The sequence below is a fragment of the Eptatretus burgeri genome, chromosome 16, assembly GCF_056783735.1.
Source record: "Eptatretus burgeri isolate ZD-2024b chromosome 16, Ebu_testis_v1, whole genome shotgun sequence".
NCBI classification, from domain to species: domain Eukaryota; kingdom Metazoa; phylum Chordata; class Myxini; order Myxiniformes; family Myxinidae; genus Eptatretus; species Eptatretus burgeri.
The window spans coordinates 35,268,409-35,293,200 of NC_140976.1; the positions used below are offsets into that span (position 1 = coordinate 35,268,409).

Below are 24,792 nucleotides of genomic sequence, written 5' to 3' on the forward strand. Positions count from 1 at the left end.
ATATCATCATGTGAATAAAACCTGGAGAGTTTATATCGTAATTTGAGTAAAATCTGGAGAGTTTCTGTTGTCATTTGAATAAAATCAGGAGAGTTTATTTCATCATTTGAACATAACACTGAACAACAAAAATTTTTTACTGGAGATGTGTAAAGTGATTTAGACTAATTTGGGTACGCTGATTTCAAAAATCATAACCGTTTTGCTGTATCACGTCAGGATTTTCAGTAACAGAAATATTCCCATTGCCTAGAAGTCAGGATTTCAATGAAATTTACAAAAATTCATTTATTCATTTATTTCATCATGAATGCTTCAAAATTATAGAAATTACAGAAAAACTCCACTAGAATGTAATTAAAAATGCTTTAGGCATTTGGCTTTGCGTTTGCGCTGCTCTGTGTCAGTTTCACGATGCAGGAACCAGCAGAAATCGCCCATCATGTTTGGGTTGTGCCGCCCTTGGTAACGCGTCTCCATGAGTGAAATCTCTTGGTGGAATCGCTCGCCCTGCTCGTCCGAGACTGCTCCCAAGTTGTCAGGGAAGAAGTTCAGGTGCTGGTGTAGGAAATGGATTTTCACGGACATCCTGGAGCCAAGTTTCCTGAAGGACTCCAGCAGCTGCTGCACTATTTCTTCATAGTTGTCCGCGCGCTCGTTCCCCAAGAAGTTGTCCATCACAGCTTTGAAGCTCCTCCACGCTGCCAGCTCTTTGGGGTTTAGAGTTGTCGGAAAAGTTTCGTCCTTCATAATCTGTCAGATTTGCGGTCCAACAAAGACACCAGCCTTGATCTTGGCCTCCGACAAGGTGTTGCCAAACTTTTCCTTGAGGTATAAAAACCCACGCCCATTCAGATCCATTGCCCGTACAAAAGTTTTCATCAAGCCGAGCTTTATGTGGAGTGGTGGAAGGAAAACCTTGGCTGGGTCGACAAGTGCGACATGCTTCACGTTGTGTCGACCAGGTACATGCTCTTTTCGCTCTTCCCAATCTTTCTTCGTCCAGTGATTCTTGTCGTCTCTGCTATCCCAGAGACAAAGGAAGCACATGTATTTCGTGTAGCCTGACTGCAGCCCTAACAACAGCGCCACCACTTTCAAGTCTCTGCAGATGTGCCAGTTGAAGTCATTGTACTTGATGGAATCAAGCAGCTGCCGCATAGTCTCATAGGTCTCTGTCATGCCGAACGCGTGAGCCAGTGGGACTGATGGTTTCTCGTTGCCATTGTGGAGCAAAACAGCCTTCAAGCTGTTCTTCCCCGAGTCGATGAAGAGGCGCCAGTCTCCAGGATCGTGATCACACCCAAGTTCTTTCAACAGACCGTTGATGTCACTGCAGAATGTCATCGTGTCTTCCATCTCAAAGAACTCAGCCATGTCTCTGTGACGTGCTCTGAACAAGGATATCTTGGTGTTAGGTTCAAGTAGATTCCACTGCTGCAGCCTTGATCCAAGCAGCTCTGCCTTCGCCTTTGACAGCGAGAGATCTCTTACAAGATCATTTTAGTCTCCCTGGTTCAGAAGGTGTGATTCTTGAGTGTCAGGTTCAAAAGGTTCATCATCACCATCCTCTTCACCACTGCTTACAGCTATGTTCTGATCAGCTGGAGGTGTTAGAACGGGGTTCTCGTCATCATGAGGCACAGGTTTACGAGCAGAGACGCAGTCAGCGTACTTGATGTGACCTTTATTCTTCTTGTTGAAGCTGGCGATGCTTGTGCAGCAGAAATAACAATCATCATGATGATTCTGCGGCTCACGCCATATCATGGGCACCGCAAATGGCATGCTCGCGCGCTTGCCCACCAACCACTGAGTCAAGGTTGTGTGACAGCTTGTGCAGCAGATGTGTGGTGCCCAGCTCTGTTCTTGGTCCCCCACCTTACACCCGAAGTAGTGAAAGTAGGCGGCCTTCATTTTCACTGCTGTAGATATACTTCGCTGTTGATCTTTTTTGGTATACCGACCACAGACATAACAGAAGTTGTCAGGATGATTGGTACAGGAACGCCTACTCATCTTTATCTGAAAGAAAGAAATATAACACAAGTTAACAACAATTGTACGAAATAGACATGTTAAAAACATATGTAAATTTCATTGAAATCCTGACTTCTAGGCAATGGGAATATTTCTGTTCCTGAAAATCCTGACGTGATACAGCAAAACGGTTATGATTTTTGAAATCAGCGTACTCAAATTAGTCTTAATCACTTTACACATCTCCAGTAAAAAAAAATTTTTTGAAATATGTTGTTCAGTGTAATCAGCAGTTTATATTCTCACTGGATAAAATCTGGAGAGTTTATATCACCATTGGATAAAATCTGGAGTTCATATCATCATTTCAAAAAAATCTGGAGAGTTTACGTAATCATTTGAATAAAATCTGGAGTTTATATCATCAATGGATAAAATCTGGAGAGCTTATATCATCATTTGAAAAAAATTGGAGAGTTTGTATCGTAATTTGAATAAAATCTGGAGAGTTTATATCATCATTCGATAAAATCTGGAGAGTTTATATCATCATTGGATAAAATAGGGAACGTTTATTCCGTCATTTGAGCATAATCTGCAGGTTATGTCATCATTGGATAAAATTTGGAGAGTTTATGTCATCATTTGCAAAAAAAAACTGGAGTTTATATCGTCATTTGAATAAAATTTGGATAGTTTATATCGTCATTGGATAAAATCTGCAGAGTTCATTTCATCATTTATAAAAAAAATCTGGAAAGTTTACATTGTCATTTGAATAAAATCATGAGAGTTTATTTCATCATTTGAACATAATCTGCAGTTTACATCATCGTTGGATAAAATCTAGAGCGATTATTTCATCATTTGTTAAAAAAAAAAAACTGGAGAGTTTATATCGTCATTTGAATAAAATCTGGAGAGTTTATTTCATCATTTGGAAATAATCTGCAGTTTATATCATCATTGGATAAAATCTGGAGAGTTTATATCATTTGAATAAAATCTGGAGAGTTTATTTCATCATTTGAACATAATCTGCAGTTTATATCATCATTGGATAAAATCTGGAGAGTTGAAATCATAATTGGATAAAATCTGGAGAGTTTATATCATTTGAATAAAATCTGGGGATTTTCTCACATCATTTGTAAAAAAAATCTGCAGTTTATGTCAACATTTGTAAAAAAAAAAACTTCTGGAGTTTATATCGTCATTTGAAATCAGGAGAGTCGATTTTGTCATTTGAACATAATCTACAGTTTATGTCATCATTGGATAAAATGTGGAGAGCTTATATCATCATTGGTTATATCTGGAGAGTTTATGTCATCATTTGTAAAAATCTGGAGAGTTTATATTGTCATTTGAATAAAATCTGGAGAGTTTGTTTCATCATTTGAATATAATGTGTAGTTTATATGATGATTGGATAAAATCTGAAGAGTTTCTATCATCATTGGATAAAATCTGGAGAGTTTATGTCATCATTGGATAAAACCTGGAGAGTTTCTATCATCATTGGATAAAATCTGGAGAGTTTATGTTATCATTGGATAAAACCTGGAGACTTTCTATCATCATTTGAATAAAATCGGGAGAGTTTATTTCGTCATTTGAGCATAATCTGCAGTTTATGTCATCATTGGATAAAATCTGGAGAGTTAATATCATCATTTGAATAAAACTTGGAGAGTTCATATCATCATTGGATAAAATATGTAGAGTTCATTTGATTATTAATAAAAAAAACCTGGAAAGTTTACATTGTCATTTAAATAAAATCAGGAGAGTTTATATCATCATTTAAATAAAAACAGGAGAGTATATTTCATCATTTGAACATAATCTGCAGTTTTTGTTATCATTGGATAAAATCTGGAGTGTTTATTTCATCATTTGTAAAAAACCTGGAGAGTGTATATCATCATTTTAGTAAAACGTGGAGAGTTGATATCGTCATTTGAATTACATTTGGAGAATTTATCTCATCATTTGAATAAAATGTGGAGAGTTTATGTCGTCATTTGAACATAATCCGCAGTATATATCATCATTGGATAAAATCTGGAGAGTTGGTATCTCAATTTGAATAAAATCTGGAGAGTTTATTTCATCATTTGAACACAATCTGCAGTTTATATCATCATTTGGATAAAGTCAGGCTGTTGTCTCGTTGTAAAGCTTAAATTGTCATTTGAATAAATCTGGAGAATTTATATCATTGCTGCAACGGTGATGGTGCAACGGGGGCGGGCGGTGGTGACGGTGCAACGGGAGAGGAGGGTGGTTGTGGTGCAATGGGGGTGGGCGGTGGTGATGGTGCAACGGGGGTGGGCGGTGGTGATGGTGCAACGGTGGCGGGCGGTGGTGACTGTGCAACGGTGGCGGGCGGTGGTGACGGTGCAACGGTGGCGGGCGGTGGTTACGGTGCAACGGTGGCTGGCTGTGGTGACGGTGCAACGGGGGCGGGCGGTGGTGACGGTGCAACGGTGGCGGGCGGTGGTGACGGTGCACCGGGGGCGGGCGGTGGTGACGGTGCAACGGTGGCGGGCGGTGGTGACGGTGCAACGGTGGCGGGCGGCGGTGACGGTGCAACGGTGGCGGGCGGCGGTGACGGTGCAACGGGGGCGGGCGGCGGTGACGGTGCAACGGGGGCGGGCGGCGGTGACGGTGCAACGGGGGCGGGCGGCGGTGACGGTGCAACGGGGGCGGGCGGCGGTGACGGTGCAACGGGGGCGGGCGGCGGTGACGGTGCAACGGGGCGGGCGGTGAGACGGTGCAACGGGGCGGGCGGCGGTGACGGTGCAACGGGGCGGGCGGCGGTGACGGTGCAACGGGGCGGGCGGTGAGACGGTGCAACGGGGCGGGCGGTGAGACGGTGCAACGGGGCGGGCGGTGAGACGGTGCAACGGGGCGGGCGGTGGTGACGGTGCAACGGGGCGGGCGGTGGTGACGGTGCAACGGGGCGGGCGGTGAGACGGTGCAACGGGGCGGGCGGTGGTGACGGTGCAACGGGGCGGGCGGTGGTGACGGTGCAACGGGGCGGGCGGTGGTGACGGTGCAACGGGGCGGGCGGTGGTGACGGTGCAACGGGGCGGGCGGTGGTGACGGTGCAACGGGGCGGGCGGTGGTGACGGTGCAGCGGGGCGGGCGGTGGTGACGGTGCAACGGGGCGGGCGGTGAGACGGTGCAACGGGGCGGGCAGTGAGACGGTGCAACGGGGCGGGCGGTGGTGACGGTGCAACGGGGCGGGCGGTGGTGACGGTGCAACGGGGCGGGCAGTGGTGACGGTGCAACGGGGCGGGCAGTGGGGACGGTGCAACGGGGCGGGCAGTGGTGACGGTGCAACGGGGCGGGCAGTGGAGACGGTGCAACGGGGCGGGCAGTGGTGACGGTGCAACGGGGCGGGCAGTGAGACGGTGCAACGGGGCGGGCAGTGGTGACGGTGCAACGGGGCGGGCAGTGGTGACGGTGCAACGGGGCGGGCAGTGGTGACGGTGCAACGGGGCGGGCAGTGGTGACGGTGCAACGGGGGCGGGCAGTGGTGACGGTGCAACGGCGGCGGGCAGTGGTGACGGTGCAACGGCGGCGGGCAGTGGTGACGGTGCAACGGCGGCGGGCAGTGGTGACGGTGCAACGGCGGCGGGCAGTGGTGACGGTGCAACGGCGGCGGGCAGTGGTGACGGTGCAACGGGGGCGGGCAGTGGTGACGGTGCAACGGGGGCGGGCAGTGGTGATGGTGCAACGGGGGCGGGCAGTGGTGACAGTGCAACGGGGGTGGGCAGTGGTGGCGGTGCAACGCGGGCGGGAAGTGGTGACGGTGCAACCGGGGCGGGCAGTGGTGACAGTGCAACGGGGGCTGGTAGTGGTGACGGTGCAATGGGGGCGGGCAGTGGTGATGGTGCAACGTGGTTGGGCAGTGGTGACGGTGCAATGGGGGCAGGCAGTGGCGGAGGTGCAGTGGGTGCGGGCATTCGCGGAGGTGCAGCGGGTGCGGGCATTGGTGGATGTGCAGTGGGTGCGGGCAGTGGCGGTGGTGCAACAGGTGCGGACAGTGGCGGAGGTGCAGCGGGTGTGGGAAATGGTGGAGGTGCAGCGGGTGCAGGCAGTGGTGGATGTGCAGCAATAGAAATTGGTCGAAATGAGGTATGGGAGACTGTTTTTGTGGGGGAAGAGATTATTAAATATGTAGATTCTTCATTCTGCTGGAAGTATTGTAGACACAGAAATCTGTGTAATTTTGAAGGAGCGGGAGGTAGGGACATTGAAGGAAGGGTAAGCAATATTGTATCAGGTCACGGCAGGAAGAAGTTGGTTGTGGTACACCTTGGTGCGAATGATGTAGGGAAAGTATACTCAGCGGTTTTTTGAATAACAGGATATTGAGTAAGTGTCTGAAAGCAAAGGGTTGTGAGGTCATGTTTTCTGGGATCCTCCCAAGATTAGGAAACAATAAGAAATTATGAGCAGAGCAATGGACAATAAATTTAATTATGAGCAGAGCAACCAATGGCTGGAAGAATGGTGTGGAGAGGAAGGTTTTACATTTAGGAAGCAGTGGGAATCATTTTGGGGGCAAAGGGAGTGTTTCCAGAATGATGGCCATATGTTAAATAGAAAGGGGGGCAGCAGGGTTTGCAGTGGGAATTGAAGAAGGAATTCAGGCTTTTTTTAGGACAGCGAAGGGTGGGGAAGCTATAAAGGAAGGAACGGATGAAGTAATTGGGATGAGTAAGGCCAGACAGGAAAATAGAATTTCAGGAAGGGAAAAGTTAAATATATTCCATACCAATGCCAGAAGTTTAAATAATAAGATGGAAGAGCTTGAAGCCAAAGTGGATAGCGAGGAGTACGATATAGTTGCAGTGAGTGAGACATGGTTTAAGGACGAGAGTAACTGGAGGACAGGATTAAAGGCTACAAGGTGTATCGGTGTGATAGGAAGGAGAGAATAGGAGGAGGAGTAGCAATCTGGGAAAAGGACAACATTGCAACAAGAGAAATGGGTGACATTAAGGAAGGAATAAATGTTGAGGATTCTGTGTGGGTAGAGATTAGAAATTGGAAAAACAGTAAGATACTGGTAGGAGGTTTTTATAGGGCTCCGGGTGGGAAGGAAGAGGAGGAAGGAGGAGTACATGAAGAATTCAAAAGGGCATGTTTTAAGGGAAGAGTATTGATTATGGGAGATTTCACTTGCCAGTGATAGATTGGGTCCAGGAATAGGGAAAGGGCAGAGCAGATGAGGATTTCCTCATTTTAGTCCAGGATTGCTTTTTAACCCATTTTGTCGATAAGCTCACGAGTGGGAGTGCAGTGTTAAACCTCCTTTTTAGTAACGATCCCAATATGGTGGAGGAGGTGGAGGTTGGGGAGCATTTAGGAGCAAGTGACCATAACATTGTGTGTGCAAAGATTCTGTTGAGGGTTAGAGTTCAGGATGGTAGGGTAAGGCTATTAGATTTTAGGAAGTCAAACGTTGAGGGTATGAGGAGAGAATTGGGTGATGCAAATTGGGAGACTCCAACAACAGGACAATCAGCATCAGAAAAATGGGAAACCTTCAAGGACCAAATGTGTAGAGTTCAGAGTGACGACATTCCAATGAGGTGTAAAACTAGAAGGAGAAAGAGACTAGGGTGGTTGAGCAGTGAAAGAAGGAACGCTATTAAGGAGAAGCAAAAGGCATTTATTAGGTTGAAAATAACAGGACTGGAGTTAGATTGATATCACTATCAGAGTAAACAGAGGCAAGTGAAGAAAATAACTCGGCAAGCCAAAAGAGAGTATGAGAAGGACATGGCTAAGAATATTAAACATAATAGCAAGGCTTTCTTAAAGTATATCAGGGGAAAACAACAGGTTCGGACCAGTGTGGGCCCATTGAGAAATATCACCGGGAGAGTCATTAGTGATGAAAGTGAGATGGCCGGCTTATTAAACAGGTATTTTTTTTCAACTTTTACAAAAGAACAGTCAGGAGAATTGCCAATATCTGAGAGTATCTATTGAGGAGGTGAAGAAGGGCTTCAACAGAAGATCCAGGTTGGAGTGGAGGAAGTAAAGGAACAGCGAGGAAATCTAAGAGAAGATAAGGCTCTGGGTCCAGATAATATGCAACCAAGAGTATTTATGGAGGAGGAGCCTGGTGTTGGTGCAGTGGTTAGGGCAGTGGCTTGGGATCCAAAAGGTCCTGAGTTCAAGCCCCGTTGGGCCACTGAATTAATACACCAGGGGGTTGACTCAGCCTGTCATCCTTCCGAGGTCGGCAAAATGAGTACCAGTGTACTGGGCCGGTGTATACCCTGGTTAAAATAGGTGTACCATATTCCTGTCGTAAGAGGAATATGGTAAGAGGGTTGCGTCAGGAAGGGCATCTGGCATAAAACGTGCCAAATCACAATGTGGATCATACGGATGATCCGCTGTGGCGACCCCTAACGGGAGCAGCCGAAAGAAGAAGTATTGATGGAGGAGGGTGAGCAGGAAAACGAGATGTTAATAGATATCTTCAATCGCTCATTGGAGCCAGGACAGGTACCGGAGGATTGAAGAGTAGCAAATGAAAAAACATTATTTCAGAAAGGACCCAGAGAAGAATTGGGAAACTATGTCAGGTATGGGAGAATGCACCAGAGCAGCATGTCGTTGCGTCCACTTTCCACCGGTACACCAGGGGCCTCCGTCTGGCCATCCTCCAGGCAGATGCCTGGCCCATCCCCATCTCCTTGAGATGCCGATCAACCTGCTGCAACCACGAGGCACGTGGTCGGCCCATTGGCCTCCTCCACTCACGAGACTCCCTCACTGAGAGAATCTGGTGAGCAGGATCAGCGTCAGGAAAACGAGCCACATGTCCATACAGCCGCAGCTGATGCTCAAGGACTATGCAGGTAACAGATCTCATTTGAGTCTCTCTCAACAACCGCTCGTTGGACACAAAGTCCGAGCAGCGATAGCCAAGGATTCTCGGAAGAGACCTGGCACCAAAGGAATTAAGTCTCCATCTCAGATCCTTGGTCAGAGTCCAAGTCTCGCATCCATAGAGCAAGACTGGAAGCACCAAGGACCTGAAGACTCGGATTTTCGTCCTCCCACACAGGTACCGGCAGAGCCACACCCCATCATCCAGTGAATCCATGACTCCCCAGGTCCGACGCAGACGTCAATTGACCTCTGACTCACAGCTGGCAGAGACATGAATATCACTGCCAAGGTAAGTGAATCTCTCCACGACCTCAACATCCTCACCACAAACAGACACAGACAGGACAGCGGCATCCAAGATGTCATTGAAAGCCTGGATCTTAGTTTTGACCGAGGAAACCCGTAATCCCAGTGGCTTCGAGGGCTTCCTCATTCAGCACCTCGAGGGCCCCCAAAAGGATATCTAAAGTTTCTGCAATGATGACTGCATCATCTACGAAATCAAGGTCAGAGATCTTGACATTCCCAAACGATGCACTGCAGCTTGATCTCTCCGACATCCTCCCGAGAATTCAGTCCATACAAATGCTGAAAAGTGTGGGGGCCAGTACACACCCCTGACAAACTCCAGTAACAACTGGAAATGTCAGAGATGGTACTACCACATCTCACAGCACTCTCAGTACCAGAGTAGAGTTCAGATATCAGATCAATCAGTTTTGGTGGCACCCCACGAAGACCAAGAATCCTCCAGAGGGCATCCCAATTCACCAAATCGAATGCTTTACAGAGATCAACATAAGCTGTAAGCAGCACCTGCCGAAACTCTCATTTGCGTTCAGTGAGGACCCGAAGAGCAAGGATACAGTCAATCGTTGACATCTTTGGTGTAAAGCCTGACTGCTCTGGACGCTGGTGCTCAAGCAGATAGTGGCGAACCCTATCAAGAATTATAATCCGAGCAAAGACCTTGCCCGGCACTGAGAGCAGTGTCACCCCTCGGTAGTTGTTGCAGTCTTGGCGATCACCCTTCCTTTTCCAGAGAGGGACAACAAGGCCCCACTTCCAGTCAGTTGGGATGATGCCTGTGTTCCAAGCAGAGCACAGAACTGCATGCAACGACATGAGTGCAGCATTTCCACCAGCCTTGAGAAGTTCAGCATGGATGCCACATATCCCTGGAGCTTTACCCCATTTCAACGGTTCACCGCAGCCTGTGTTTCCACAAGCGAAGGTGGATCACAGTTGATTGGAGGGTCAGCAACAGGGATTACAACACCCCTGATGTCCAACCGCTCAAAGTAAGCGGGCCTTCACTTCGGACTCCTCTGTCAAGAGCCTACCACCCTCTGCTCTAACTGCAGTACACCAAGAGATAACTTGGATGAACGCAATGCGCGAATTCCCCTGTAAGCAGGATGAGAATCCCTTGACCACAGGTGATGCTGTACCCCCTCACAGATTCCTCACACATAGGCCTCCTTGTCCACCTCAAGCATATGTACAGTTTTACGCCTCAGCTCCCTGAACAGCTCAGCTCTGCCATTCAGCCTGGCCCTGTGACTCTGGTCAATGGTATCCAGTGTCCCTTGAGAGACAAAATTCTTCTTTGCCCGACGGTGAGTTCCAAGACTTCCACCGGCAACATCAAGGACGGTGGTCTTGAAGGCACTCCACAACTCTTCAGGACCTTCCAAAGCACCCAGACTCCTCAAATCTCCACTCAGCCTGTTCGCAAACTCCTCAGCTACCCTCTGAGGGTAGCTATGAGGTAGCAAACATGTTTGCTACTCTGAGGTAGCTACTCTGAGGTAGCAAACACCTCAGCTACCCTCTCAGCTACCCTCTGCCTTGGCTGAGATGGTACCATTCTCCTAGATTTAAGGTGCAACTTCAGAGTTGCCACAACAAGCCAGTGGTCAGCATTGAGGAACTGAGCACTTAGGTGGACCCTGCAGTCCTGGATCATCCTCCAGCGACCATCAACGAGGACATGGTCAATCTCCTTTGCCACACCACCAGCATTGGAATACCAAGTCCAGTGATGAGCTTGTGGGCGCTGAAACTATGATCCGGCCACCCTAAGTTCATGACTTCTTGCAAAGTCAATGAACTCGTACCTGCCAACCTTTTTGGAATGAAAATCGGTAGCTTTTTGCGCAACGCAGGGGCATGCCCCCCCCCCGGAAATTTTTTGAAAAAAATGGTGCACTCTGCTGCATTTTAGACCACTTTATAGCCTCAAAAAAATCAACCATTGACCACAGCAAAATCTGGCCTACTTGTCAAATTTATTATGTGCAACAAGTAACAGCTTCCAAAATAATTACACTGGCACTTCAATACACGACATTTTTGAAATAAGTCACAAAAATGGCAAAATAGTGCATTATCCTGCATTTAGAGTTTAGACCACACAATTTCCTCAATAAAAACGACATATTTACCACAGAATCAGATGCATTACATGTATGTACAAGTGTACTCTATGTAGCCACTTCAAAAATAATTCCACTGATATTTCACTGTGTATCTTCAAACGAACTACATGTATACATGTGCCATGTATATAGGTGTACAGTTCATGCCAGTCACTCTGATGCCCATTTTGTATTATCCAGTAATTCAGTGCACAAAGTGTACAGTTCATTACAGTCACTCTGATGTTCTCCAGTTCATGTTTCATAACGAGTGATTCAGTGCACTCATGACACCAAGTTTAAACAATAATGTACAAAAATAAATGTAAGCACAGTAATACAGTACACTGATAATTTACAATGTGACTTTACAATATCAAAATGTGTAAAGTTCACATGGGACTGTGGGACTCATTCTGTAAACGTCCAGAGCTTCACTAATTATTGAGTGCCTGGTAGGTGGCAGATTTAGCTGTTTTCAGAAGCTCCTCTGATGGTTTCCAGGTACAACAAGTGCAGCCATCTTTCTTAAAGATATTGATCTTGGCTGCCAATAGCCCACACTGTGTTGTGGATACCATAGTGGTCTTGATATGACGTGACGTGGTGGTCCAAAAATGACGTGGTGATCTGTCCAGTCTGCTTGTCTTCATGTGTGATAAGAATCGGGAAAAATGTCTTCTTCATCACGACTCCCGTCCGTTGCCAGGGAAAACATCTCACCGCTAACTTCCTCTTTCACACAGTTTACACGATGTGAAGCGATGCTGTACGCAATGTGTGTCGCCTTGGTCCGCCCGCACGAGTACTGTTTCGCAATCTCGCTGTCTGGAAACATTCGTGTCGCCAGTTTTGAAAAGTGATCGTTAACGGATAGTGACAAGTTGTGTTCTACATCAAATCCTTGGAACAGGACTTCAGCGTTTATTGCCGAAGCTGTCTGTGTTTTCGGCAAAAACATTTTCATTAAGCGCGTGCTTTTGACAGCGTTCGCGTTTTTCACGCGTTTGTTCGTTTTAATGTGAGTGGCAATATGTCCGTAGCTGCTGTGAGACACAGATATATCAGTCCTGCGCAGTTCACAGAATGCGTGCTTCGTACATTTCCGCGATGCCTTGATCCACGAATGTTCTTTTGTCCACTCGTCCTTGAAAACATTGTCGTACCACAAAGGTGGCTTTTTTTTTTCAGGCGTGTCCATTGTGATTGTTGTGAAAGCATCCCCGTGAAAAATGGCTTTGTTGTTGTCCACTCGACCGTGCGACGCTAGCGACACCAGGCGGTTACGCGCGTCTGCTATCACTAAACTAAGGGCGGATAATCAGATTTAACGATAGCAGACACGTGTAACGGTGTAGACTCGTGCATAGATGACGGAAAAACGTAAACTGCAAGGTACTGTACAGTATCATATTCTGTAACTCGGATAAAAAAAAAAATTCCCTGAATTAAAAATCCGGTAGATTAAGCATGTAAAATCGGTAGCCGGTAGATAGCCTCGATAATCGGTAGTCTACCGGCTAAATCGGAAGGGTTGGCAGGTATGGGAACTTCGTGCTATTCTGGTTCATAGTTCCTGACCCATGGGGACCAACACACATCTCATTACCATCCCTTTCAGTTCCAGTCAATGCATTGAAATCCGCCAAGACTAGAAGTGTTTCTCGTCTGGGGCACTGATCAACCACAGACTCGAGCGTGGCGTAGAATGCATCCTTCACGGTGAGATCACTCGTCTCAATCGGAGCATAAACAGAGACCAGGGAAATGACACCGAAGGAGTGACGAATCCTTAGTCTCATAATCTGCTCGTTGACCGGTGTTACCTAAATTACCATTGGAGTCAGCTTATTGGACACAGCTACAGCAACTCCTTGGGAATGGAAACCATCAGAGTGACCTGTAAGTATAGACCTGTTAGTTTGACTTCAGTTGTGGGGAAGGTGTTGGAGACATTAATTAAAGACCGGACGAGGAACCATTTAAACAAATACAAACTAATTAAAGGTAGTCAGCATGAGTTTACCAAAGGTAGTTCCTGTTTAACAAATCTTTTGGAGTTCCATGAAGCAGTGTCTGATAGGGTGGATGAGGGAAAGGCAGTGGACATCATATATCTAGACTTTAAGAAGGCATTTGATGAGGTACCACATCAGAGGTTGTTCATCAAAGTGAGGGCTTGTGGAGTGGCTGGTCAGGTAGCTAATTGGATTGCAAACTGGCTTCGTGGTAGGAAGCAAAGAGTGGCTGTGAGTGGGAGGATGTCTTGCTGGGAGGATATAAGTAGCGGCGTACCTCAGGGATCAGTACTCGGACCATTGCTATTCAATGTTGACATCAACGTTTAGGATAATGGAGTACAGAGTAAGCTTTCCAAATTTACAGATGACACAAAGCTTGGAGGTAACATGGATAGCAGAGTGGGTGGTGAACAGATTCAAGAGAGTATTAAAACTGGCAGATGGAATTTAACCTGAGCAAGTATAAGGTGTTGGGGATGGGAAAGAACAATGAAAATAGAGATTAAAGGATGCAAGGGGGTAATTTTGGAGCGTGCTACACAGGAGAAGGATCTCGGGGTGGTAATAGATATGGAAGGTAAGCAGGCAGCACAGTGCCAGGCAGCTATAGGTAAAGCAAATAGGGTTTTAGGCTGTATAAGGAGGGGGATCAATTTAAAATCAAAAGAGGTGGAATTTAGTGAGGAATTGTACAGGAATTTAGTGAGGGCCACATCCAGAATATTGTGTACAGCTTTGGGCACCACAGTTCCAGAAGGACATAAATGCCACAGAGAACGTTCAGCATAAAGCTACTGGATTGATTTGGGGCCTAGCTAGATTCAGCTATAAGGAGCGGTTGAAGGAGACAGGGCTTTATTCACTAGAAAGGAGGCGATTGCGAGGAGATATGATGGAGATGTTTAAGATAATGAAAGGTATAGATAAAATAAGTGCAGATGAATTATTCAACAGAGTAGACAGTAATAGGACCAGGGGCCATAGCCTGACAGTTAAGAAGAGGAGAGTTAAGACAGTCGTAAGGTAGGAGACTTTCACTCAGAGAGTAGTTAATGCAAGGAATGGTCTCCCTGGAAAGGTAGTGGCAGCAGAAAAAGTAGATAGTTTAAATTAGAATTACATCGGTACGTGAAAGTTATGGACATAGAGAGGTATGGGGATGTTGATAAGACTTTTAGGTAGTTTTAGTATTGATGGGTGATTGTCTACGGAGTGCTGTTGGTGGGGGTCTTGTTAAAGGGGGGTTTTGTGGTTGATGTGTGTTTTTAACCAAGCCCATACCCCCTCTCCGAGGGGAAGAAAAGAAAAAAATATACAGCATAAAAAAAAAAATTACAAAAAAAAATTACAAAAACAACAAAAAATACAATTTTTTTTCTTTCATTAATTCAAACGATCTTGGGTTGGTGTGGTGTTCACGCAGGCATGATGGGCTGAATGGCCTCCACCTGTGTTTGATTTCCTTGTTAACCTCCGCCATCGAAGATGGATGGAGATTACTGTTTTCACCCGTCTGTTTGTTTGTTTATTTGTTTGTTTGTTTGTGAACAGTATTACGGAAAAACTCCTGGACAGATTTCGACGAAACTTGGTGGGGGGGGGTTAGGTATGGTCCAAGGATCATGCCATTAGATTTTGGACTTGCTCCAAAGTCCAATATGGCCGCTATGGCGGTCATTTTGAAAAAATATTTGAATTTTTGTTTTTGCATTTCTACATGTTTTAAGTGATTTCCAACCAAAAAAAAAAAAATTTGTTGGAGAAAAAAAAAACAAATTTTGCAACTTTTTTTCAAAAAAATTTCGATTTTATTTAACAAATGTTTGAATTTTTTTTTTGCATTTCTACATGTTTTAAGTGATTTCCAACCCCCCCAAAAAATTTGTTAGAGAAAAAAAACAAACAAATTTTGCAACTTTTTTTTCAAAAAATTTCGATTTTATTTTTTGCCATTTCTACATGCGCGTCAATGTAGTTTAGTTTATTCAATCGTGGTTCAGTCGAGTCTGATCCATTTTGACATACAATGAATAGGATATCAGGTTTACTTAAGTGACCCAGCAGTATTTGCGGCGGAGGTTTTGCACTCCACCGAGTGCTCCCCCTCTCGTTGTTCTTGTTATCATTTGAATAAAATTGGGAGAGCTTATTTTGTCATTTGAACATCATCTGAAGTTTGTCATCATTGGATAAATTCTGGAGAGTTTATATCATCATTTGGATAAAATCTGGAGAGTTTATTCCATCATTTGAATAAAATCGGAAAGTTTATATCATTATTTGGATAAAATCGGAAAGTTTGTATCATTATTTGAATAAAATCAGAAAGTTTATATCATTATTTGGATAAAATCAGGAGAGTTTATTTCGTCATTTGATCAAAAGCTGGAGAGTTTATAGTTGTCACTCAAACAAAATCTGGAGCTTACTTCAAAGTTCTCGAGTTTATATCATACTTTTTATGATACTTCCACCATTGTCAAATGTACAAAGTAAAAAGGTTTACATCAAACTTTCGATGATCGTCAAGAGTTTTTGTCGAGTTGAAGAGAAAGTATTTTATTCTGTGTAAAATGTTTTCGGCAGAAAATGGCCACCACAAAATGAGAAGATATCGTTTTCATGATGCGTATCAAGAACACATATTTGAGGCAAGGCAAAGACACTTTCACCATTTTACGGCTTCTCGACCAGAAATACACCCTTTGGCAATGTGTGGCAAAATTTGGGAATGCAATGATGACATTTCCTTAAACCAACCTGGCTGATGGGTCGACCCTACCCTTTTGAGTGGGAAACTTGAACCGTCAAATGGGTGAAGTATAGACACTCCATCCCGAGAGGCCTTTGTGGCTGATTGCACACTAATGTGCAATATAAACAGGCCTTAAGAGTACCCTGAGGGGCACCATGAGATGGCAACTCGCATGTGGCTGCACACAGCTCGTAAAGGCAGGATCTTGGAATTCAGCCAGGACTGGTGACAATGGTTTTGTTGCCATAATTATGTCGTTTATTTGACAGGAGTTGGTTTGTGAGAGGCACTTCCTTGTAATAATTTTTATATATTTATGGAAATACAGAAAAATAACTTTTGCAGTTTCCAAATAAATTACAAAAAGTGAATATGCATCTGTATAGGAAACATATTTGAACCCCACAAATAAAAAATAGTTCACCTACCAAAGGTGGCAATGACTACATGTGTGTACAGCCAATAGATAGGAAATCACTAAGATACTGTACGTAAATATTTCATTTGGGGCCAGCTATTTATCACATATACAGATAATGTCAGTTTTAGAGGGTAAGTTGAGGGGAAGCATTAAGAGGGTGAGGTGAGGATGCAGAAAGGGGGGACATGAAGCTTTGAGGGGATGGGATGGGGTGGATGCTTTTCCTGATTCTATATTCCCAACTTTGACTGACGGATATAAAGATCATGATATGGAAGATTAGAAAGGTTGTTAAACGCTTTTGTTTAAATTTAGTTGCACAGAGAAATGCTGAAGAAATGATGCGCTGTATGAGCGGGGGTGACGGGCTTGGGAGGTGGGGGTGAGGTTTGTGGACAAGGTGCAGAGCAGACAAAAACCTCAGAAAAATAATCATTCTGAAGAGGAAGAAGAAGAAAAGTCCTATTGTGGTGGAGAAGAAGAACACGTGTTAAATTTGTGAAAGAGATACAAGGGTTGAAATATATTCTTAAATTTGATTTTAATATTTTCTTGAAAGAAGAGGACTTTCTATTTAATGAGCAAAGATACCTGGCAATGCCAGGTCCCTCATCACACTCCTTTCCCTCCCTCATCCAACCTCAAACACTGCCTCTTCCCACTCCACCCCCATCCAGACAACCACCCAACCCTCCCCCCCCTTCCATCCGAAATCGCACTCCACACCTCCTCCCACCTATTCCCCTATCTCCTCCCACCCCATCCACTGCCTCCTCCAACCCCTTCCCCTGCCTCCTCCTTCCCCCCCCTCCCTCCCCTCCCCTCCCTCCCTCCTCCAACCCACCCTCCTCCAACCCATCCTCCTCCATTCCTTCTCCCACCCACCACTTCCCCTCCCTCCTCCAATCCACTCCACCCCCTCCCTCCAAACTCCCACTCCTTCTCTGCAACGGCTGGTGTTTCATGTGATTATCCATACAAATAAATGCAAGTGTGTGTGCGTGTGTGTGCGTGCGTACGTGCGTGCGTGTGTGTGTATGTGTGTGTATTCTCCCAAACTCCAAAATCATGAAACCTAGCAGCCTGAAACTTTGCATGCATACCAAGGGAACTCCAAGGAAGTGCATGAGTGAAAAATGGGTGTTCAGGCTCATGAAAACATCCCTTTGAAGATAATTAAGGCCTTATTTAATTACATCCTTTATCAGGCACATCTTCAGTCACCGCTCTCGATGGGGTCTTAAGGCGTATCCTGGGTTATTTCGCTGGGGTCTGAAGCCGCCATGTTTCTTGGCCTGCTGGGAACAAGCCACAACGATTTCTTAATGATAAACTTTTCTATTTTCACTTTCCTCACTCATATTGTCCAATCCCTATTCATCATACCTACGAATTGCTGGGAATATTGCAACGCTAATAAACGCATGGAGACACCAGCCTTCATGGCTTTATTTCATTACTGCACATGCCCCAACATTGAGAATCTCTTAAACTATGCCGAATTACAAAATTTAAGCTCCAGAATTGAACTTAGCAGCAGTTCTGATGCTGAAAAAGTGTTATTTTGGCCAATTTGGACATTTCTTGGGTGCTTCCAGGTGCATGGGTTTATCGATGGCAATAGGTAATCGCTTGCCACACCAGGTGTTCCATTGGAGTGCTTGCTCGAGTGCTTAAGCCATTTGCAGAGCACCCCACAGTCGATAGCAGTACAGTTTGTGCCCCAATCGGGATGTACAGTCGACAGTTATTACAAGAACGAGGTACATATGCAGCACACATAGATGTGGTACATATGGGTAGATTTGGATCTGTCGGGACTCTCCGCAGGTATGTGGACATGCCGTGCCTGTTACGGGTGCAGTGGTGGCAAAGTTTCAACTCGTATCTTATGGAGGTTTTATCAGGTTTTTCTTTCCAAAGCAATTCCAAAGAAGAATAAGAAAGCAGAAAGCATATGTAGTATCATGCCATGCTGTGAAAACTGCAGGTTAGCTCGGAGCTTCTTTCCTGGACTATTACAAGGGAGTGGGTTTTCACATTTTTTACTCGGCGATGTCCTGAGGTGGTGTATTTTGCCTTGCCTCACTGATATTTTGATTATGTTTGTGAAGTACAACATGTCTTTTGATGACACCCGTCAGCAAAGTAAAATGAGGCTCACCTTGTAAGTTATGAATTGTGAAAAAATGACTATTTAAAAGTAAAAGAAAATGACAAACAAACAACAACATCGCTCCAAGCTCCTTATGAAATGAAATAACATCATGAATGAATGCAGATCACACAAAAAGGTGTAAATGAACAAACATCGAAGAATAGCACTCAAAGTTGAGCAACAAAGTCACGACAAATATTTCAGCAAAAAGACAAATAAAGAAAAAGGAAAGGCAAGAATGATGAAACCAGGACGTGTTCCATGACCAAGCATCTTGTAGAGTGCTTGACAAGTGGCTTAAGTACTCAAGCAAGCACTCCAATGAAACGGTTGATAAGGAATGGCTGGTTTGTCGGGCCATTAGCAACTTGGAGTTGTTAAGATCAGGCATTCGATGATGAGCACTTTATCATACAGAAAGAGTTCCAAGGGAAAGTATTTTTGGAGGCCGGAATAAATGGAAGATTAAGACCACTCTCTCTCTCTATCGAGTGCAGGCTGTGGCTGCTTGTTGCATCATTGGTTGGGACGTGGCGATGCCGCTGATGCAGTGTCCCCCTTACCAATACAGTGCTACTCATTTTGCCGACCTCGGAAGGATGACAGGCTGAGTCAACCTCCTGGTGTATTAATTCAGCGGCCAATGGGGCTTGAACTCAGGACCCGAGGATCCCAAGCCGCCACCCTAACCACTAAGCCAACACCAGGCTTATTAAGACCACTGTGAGGTGAACACTGGCTGACCAAGGAAAATGCCTGTTTTCATTTTGATTTAATAAGCCCGTTAATTATCTTCAAAAGGGGTGTTAAAATTTACCCAAACACTCAGTTTTCATTCATGCACTCCCTTGGAGGTCCATTCGTATGCATGCAAAGTTTCACGTCACCAGGTTTCATGGTTTTGGAGTTATGGAGGAGACACACACACACACACACACACACACAAACACTGATTTGCACTCATATTTATTACATGTATAGATATAGATAAATATCGATTCATTTTGGAGGGGAGAGGGGGGGTGGAGAGCCAGGAGCAGATGTAAATTCAATAGAATTGAGAATCGTTATGAAATATAAAGTTTTTTGTTTGTTTGTTCTGAATTTTTTGAAACGAGGAGAGGAACTAGAAATAGAAAATAGGATAAGATAGTGTTGAGGAAATACAAGCCCGATACCTGGGAATATATCCAGGACTGAGCTAAGCAGGACACACTTTCTGTACAAGAAAGGCTTTGAAAAAGGTCGTTCAGGCCTTGACAATATAAAATAAATAGCCTAAAACAATGAACAAATTTCCATGAAATATTTCACAGGACAAAACACAACGCACTGATAAATGACACACACAAAACACAACAAATCTGGTTGGGAAAACTCAGCGTTGGTGAGATGGAACAGAGCAGCTCAAATTTCACCATGCATGAGCGAAGAACCCAAACCGGATGATTGGTAGTTTGTATGGCATACAGTATTGTGCTTAGTCACCTCAACATAGGAAACAACACCGGATACCAGACTATTTCAGTCCACAGCAGCATGAATAAGTCCTTCAATTCATGTTGAAGGGTATTGTCGATTGTGGACAAGGTGCAGAGCAGACAAAAACCTCAGAAAAATAATCATTCTGAAGAGGAAGAAGAAGAAAAGTCCTATTGTGGTGGAGAAGAAGAACACTCAAATGTCGATTGATGAGTGAGTAACTATGAAAATCGAACCCACACCAGTCACATGGAGAAGAAAAGATCTTTAACCACCCAACCAATACAGCCAGTCAGTTAGCCACCACTTAACTTGTGCCATATCCTTAGTTAACTTCTTGTAGACACTAAATTATGATTGATTTCTGTGCAAAAACGCTGTATTGAAAGAAAATATAGTAAGCTGTAAGAGAGACCATGAAGACGTTAATGGTTTTATCACTTGTTACACTGGGAAGTAAAGGAAGAACAAGAGAAGTTGTATCAGACCCTCGTCCATCAAATGCATATCACAAAAAAAAAAAATAGTGACATCATGTTTCACATTGGTTGTCGCTATTGGATGCCCAAGTCGATTTCACGAGAATTAAAGAATCTCCTTCCTCCCATAGGATTCCATCTGCTGGCGAGGAAAGATAAAGATGTCTCGGAGAAACAAGGAGGGTATTGTTTGAGGGAACCTATCAGTAATGGCGAGCACGCTCAACGGTTAACAATTCTAATAGATACGTTTTCATTCCAAGAAGACAAAATCTTTCGGTAGATCTCATATGAGATGAATCATAGGGCAGCATTCATTTACTGCACCTGCCTTATGAACATAGAATTGTGAAGAAGGCTCTTCCTCTCCTGTACTAGATTTGCCAGGGGACAATATGGCGGTGGCAGAATTGTCCAGGGTTTGTGAGAAGAAGAGGTGATGAAGTTACTTTGACAAACATTAGGTTTGCACTGTTGATTCTGCGTTAAACCTTTACACGATGTATTGTGCTGTGCCATGAAAAAGCATGGGTCTTCAGCTAAATTATCTCGACCTTAACCCATTAAACTTATAACTGGCAGTGTTAAATTGTGATCTACTTTGAGCACAATAAAATTACTTAACCAGAAAGAAAGCATTAAGTAAGCTCAACAGTGTGTGTGTGTGTGTGTGTGTGTGTGTGTGTGTGTGTGTGTGTGTGTGTGTGTGTGTGTGTGTGTGTGTGTGTGTGTGTGTGTGTGTGTGTGTGTGTGTGTGTTTTTTATATTTTCTCGCAATTAAATTTTGCTGTCTTGTTTCAGGCATCGTTCATCAGTATACCATGACCAAACACCAGTTATCGTTCGCTAACATTTCCCCGAGGTGTTCTTATTGCTAACCAGTCACTTGCTCACGTATGACATCTGTGTTCCTTATATGTGCTTTTTAAATTCCAGTATTTCAAATCAAACTAAACAGACATCAAATTTTCTTCGTTTTATTGATGGTACAGACATGTAATCGACAAAACGTCCAACTCATCCAGTCTTGAGGGGTGTCTATTGTACCAAAAGTCCTTGTGCATGAGGTAGTCAATGCATGCAGAATAGTGTGTCTGCGACCCCAAGTTATGGGTGTGTTTTCCCACCAGCCAAGGATTCCAAGAGACCCCTTATCTGCAGCCATAGCTCAAACCCATTCCACGAGAGCAGACGTAGCATGACTGGTTCCCTCGGGATTTTATGCCTGTCGTGGTCAACTCAATTGGTAATGTTGTATTTGTAATGAAAAAAAAAACATTGGTGACGAATCTAATAAACAAAAAACTTAACTTTGATTTTAAACAGATGGCAACAACCAACCAAGCATGTGTATTGTTTTCTCATAATCGAAAGTTAATGACTTTTGCAAATGCAACAAACAGTCTTTCATGAATTACGAGTTCTGACATTCCCTCCATCTTCCCGTCCCTCATATGCTCTTTGCTTTGCCTCACCCTCCAGACTCGGCCCTCTCACAGGAAAAAAAAAGACAAGTTCAACACTTCAGCAAAACACGGCACAGTGGGGAGATGATACACACACTGCTCGACCTAGCAAAATGAATGACTCAAATTGACATCACTTGGGAACCCCCCAGCATGAAAGCAAAAATAACAAGCCTCCCAACCAGCGCTTCAAAACAAACTATATACCTGCGATCACAAAGCGATCACTGACCGGGGAGGTCTACTACCCTTGGCGTTCGCCCACAACTTACCCTTGGCCCTTGATCCAATGATGGCCATATTTTTTTCAGACCACTATATGGCCTTGACCTTCAACATTTAGGAATGAAGTGTAAATTAAGAAAATGTGTCCCCATCTACAATCTATCCAAAAAATTCAACATCACGAAAATTATTCAAGTTATGATTAAAAAGGTGTTTTTTGTTAATTTGGTCACAATCCGTTAAAAGTAGGTCAAGAGCACAATTCAAATGTCAGCTGCACACATCAGTGCAGGTACACAATTAGGTTGCAAGAACTTATTGAAAAGCCCAGTGGTCTTTGAGATTCCACATTGGCAAAATTGAGCGATGAAAAAAAAACAAAAAAAACACGTTTTTTTTTTTCAGACTGCCATTTGACGTTGACCTTTTAACTTGGATAGTCCTGCAGCGTAGTCTGATATTTCAGATCAATTGTTCAAATTTGCATAAAAGCACCAAAATAATGTATTCCGAACAATTCTAGATATCGAGCCACCCGAGATTGTGCCTTGGTCAGCTTCGGCGACCATTTTCCAAATGGCCGCCATTCTACTTTAGTGAAATTGGCTATATGCTCTTATTTTCTTATTGTATTGGTGGTAGATATGAGGAAAGTGTAAAATTCAGCAAATTGACCATGAAAAGGCGTATTCAAATATTATGAGCCAGTATTTTCGGTAAAAATGCCATTATTTGATTTGTAAATTGCTGCTCTCCTGAAACTTTTCACTGAAAAGTACCCATTATTGCCTGGAGAACAAGAGTCAAATGATAATCATCACACTCAATGGGTTTGGAATCAACAAAAATTGCATTATAGATTACATACTTAACTCTATTTTGAAAAGGGAACTGATAATCGTGATAATGACAAACTCAGAAAATGTAGTCAAATTATTGCACACTTCACTTTGAAGTGGCTACGGTTTACTGTCTACTACCATTCTACCAGGACACATGGTACACGCATACATCAGTCTAGTACAATATGAGTTTCTGAGCTCAAGTGTACTGGCTCTGGATCAAGAAGTCAACACTTTTACAAGCAATGCGACTTTGCATTTGCACATTCTAAGCTAGGCCGATATCTCAGTCTGTGTCTACTGCATCTGTCTACTGGCATTCTCCTTCACAAGCACATAGTAAGTCCAGTGCATTGCAGATTAGCCTTCTTGCATTTGCAGTGGTTTCTACAGCCTTTTTTGCAGCCGCACGACACCAGCTCGAAGCAGCTTTTTGAAGCCTCAGGGAGTGTGGTCCAGAGCGGTTCGTAGGACCCATCCTCTGTTTGCCACCAGCCCCAGCTTGTTGGTGATGGAAGCACGGGTTGAGGAACCAAGACCTGCCCCCAGACATAGCCACCCGGGAAGACTGATCTCTTCACATGCTGTTCCAAAGCATCGTAGGTAGGTGGGATGCACTGGACGGAGTTCCTCTTGGCGAAGAGTTTCTTTCTGGCCTCGTTGACGTCCGTATCTGGACTGGTGCGGTCATAGAGGAGCACCACAAACCTTTCAATGCAGTACATTGTGTCATCCTGGATGTTGACTGGCGTGGTGGTCAGGGTCACAAGAGAATCTGTCAGTTCTGGAAACGAGTTCCATGTGGCCCAGGCAGATTTCTTCCCATGCCCCACGAATGCTGATACCGTGTCACATCTGGTCATGGCGTGGAAGACAGGGAGGTCATGTGCCTTCTGTGGACCGAGGGAGGCAGCTATTTCATGGGCAGGGATGTAGCGGTAGTTCTTGCCCATCCCAAAGGCAGTCCAGAGTTCATCCACGCATGGTAGTGCCTGGGCTACCATCACCACCAAGACGACGTCGTCGGTGTCTACGGTTCGAACTTGAATCCGACGGTGGTCATGTTCTGCAGCATGGGCCACATGTAGCATGATGCGAGTGTCCGCCTCTTCTTGACCGCATGGAGCCAGAGAGCTTTCATCTTCCTGCCTTGGAAGGCAGATGACTGCTTCACCATCAGTGACTACCAGCTCCTTTGCCTCGTCATGGAAGGACTGCACCAGCACATCAGACAGGAAGGTGAAGAGCTCCACCTTGTTTGCGTCGACAAGTAGGAAACTCTGCTAGTTTCCTGGTATGGCTGCGGTGCTCACCACGTGCCGTCGCACCCCTTTTCCTCATTTCTCCCTTATCGCTGTCTTCAAGGAGCCATCTTTGTAGCTATCCCAAACGAGGTCGAGACGTGAAGCAGGACGCAGCTGCCCCTCGACATATGGGATGAAGACTTGGTGGGCATATTCTTCAAATGTCTTGGCAGTGCCAGGCTTCAACATCTGCACGATGACGGCGCCGTCAAGGACAACAGAAGTGACAGCAGGTGCATCAGACTGAGCTTCAGCAACACCTTCAAGGCACACCAGCCAGTCGCTTACTACTACTACTACACCAATATT

At 44.7% G+C, this 24,792-nt stretch overlaps 2 long non-coding RNA genes across 3 annotated transcripts in view; one reads left to right on the top strand and one right to left on the bottom strand.

Moving 5' to 3' along the window:
- Positions 1–24,792, bottom strand: part of LOC147010850 (uncharacterized) — a 96,292-nt gene that overhangs the window by 28,309 nt on the left and 43,191 nt on the right. The gene's annotated exons all lie outside the window — the stretch shown is intronic.
- LOC147010851 (uncharacterized) overlaps positions 1–24,792 on the top strand; it is a 96,307-nt gene that overhangs the window by 22,515 nt on the left and 49,000 nt on the right. The gene's annotated exons all lie outside the window — the stretch shown is intronic.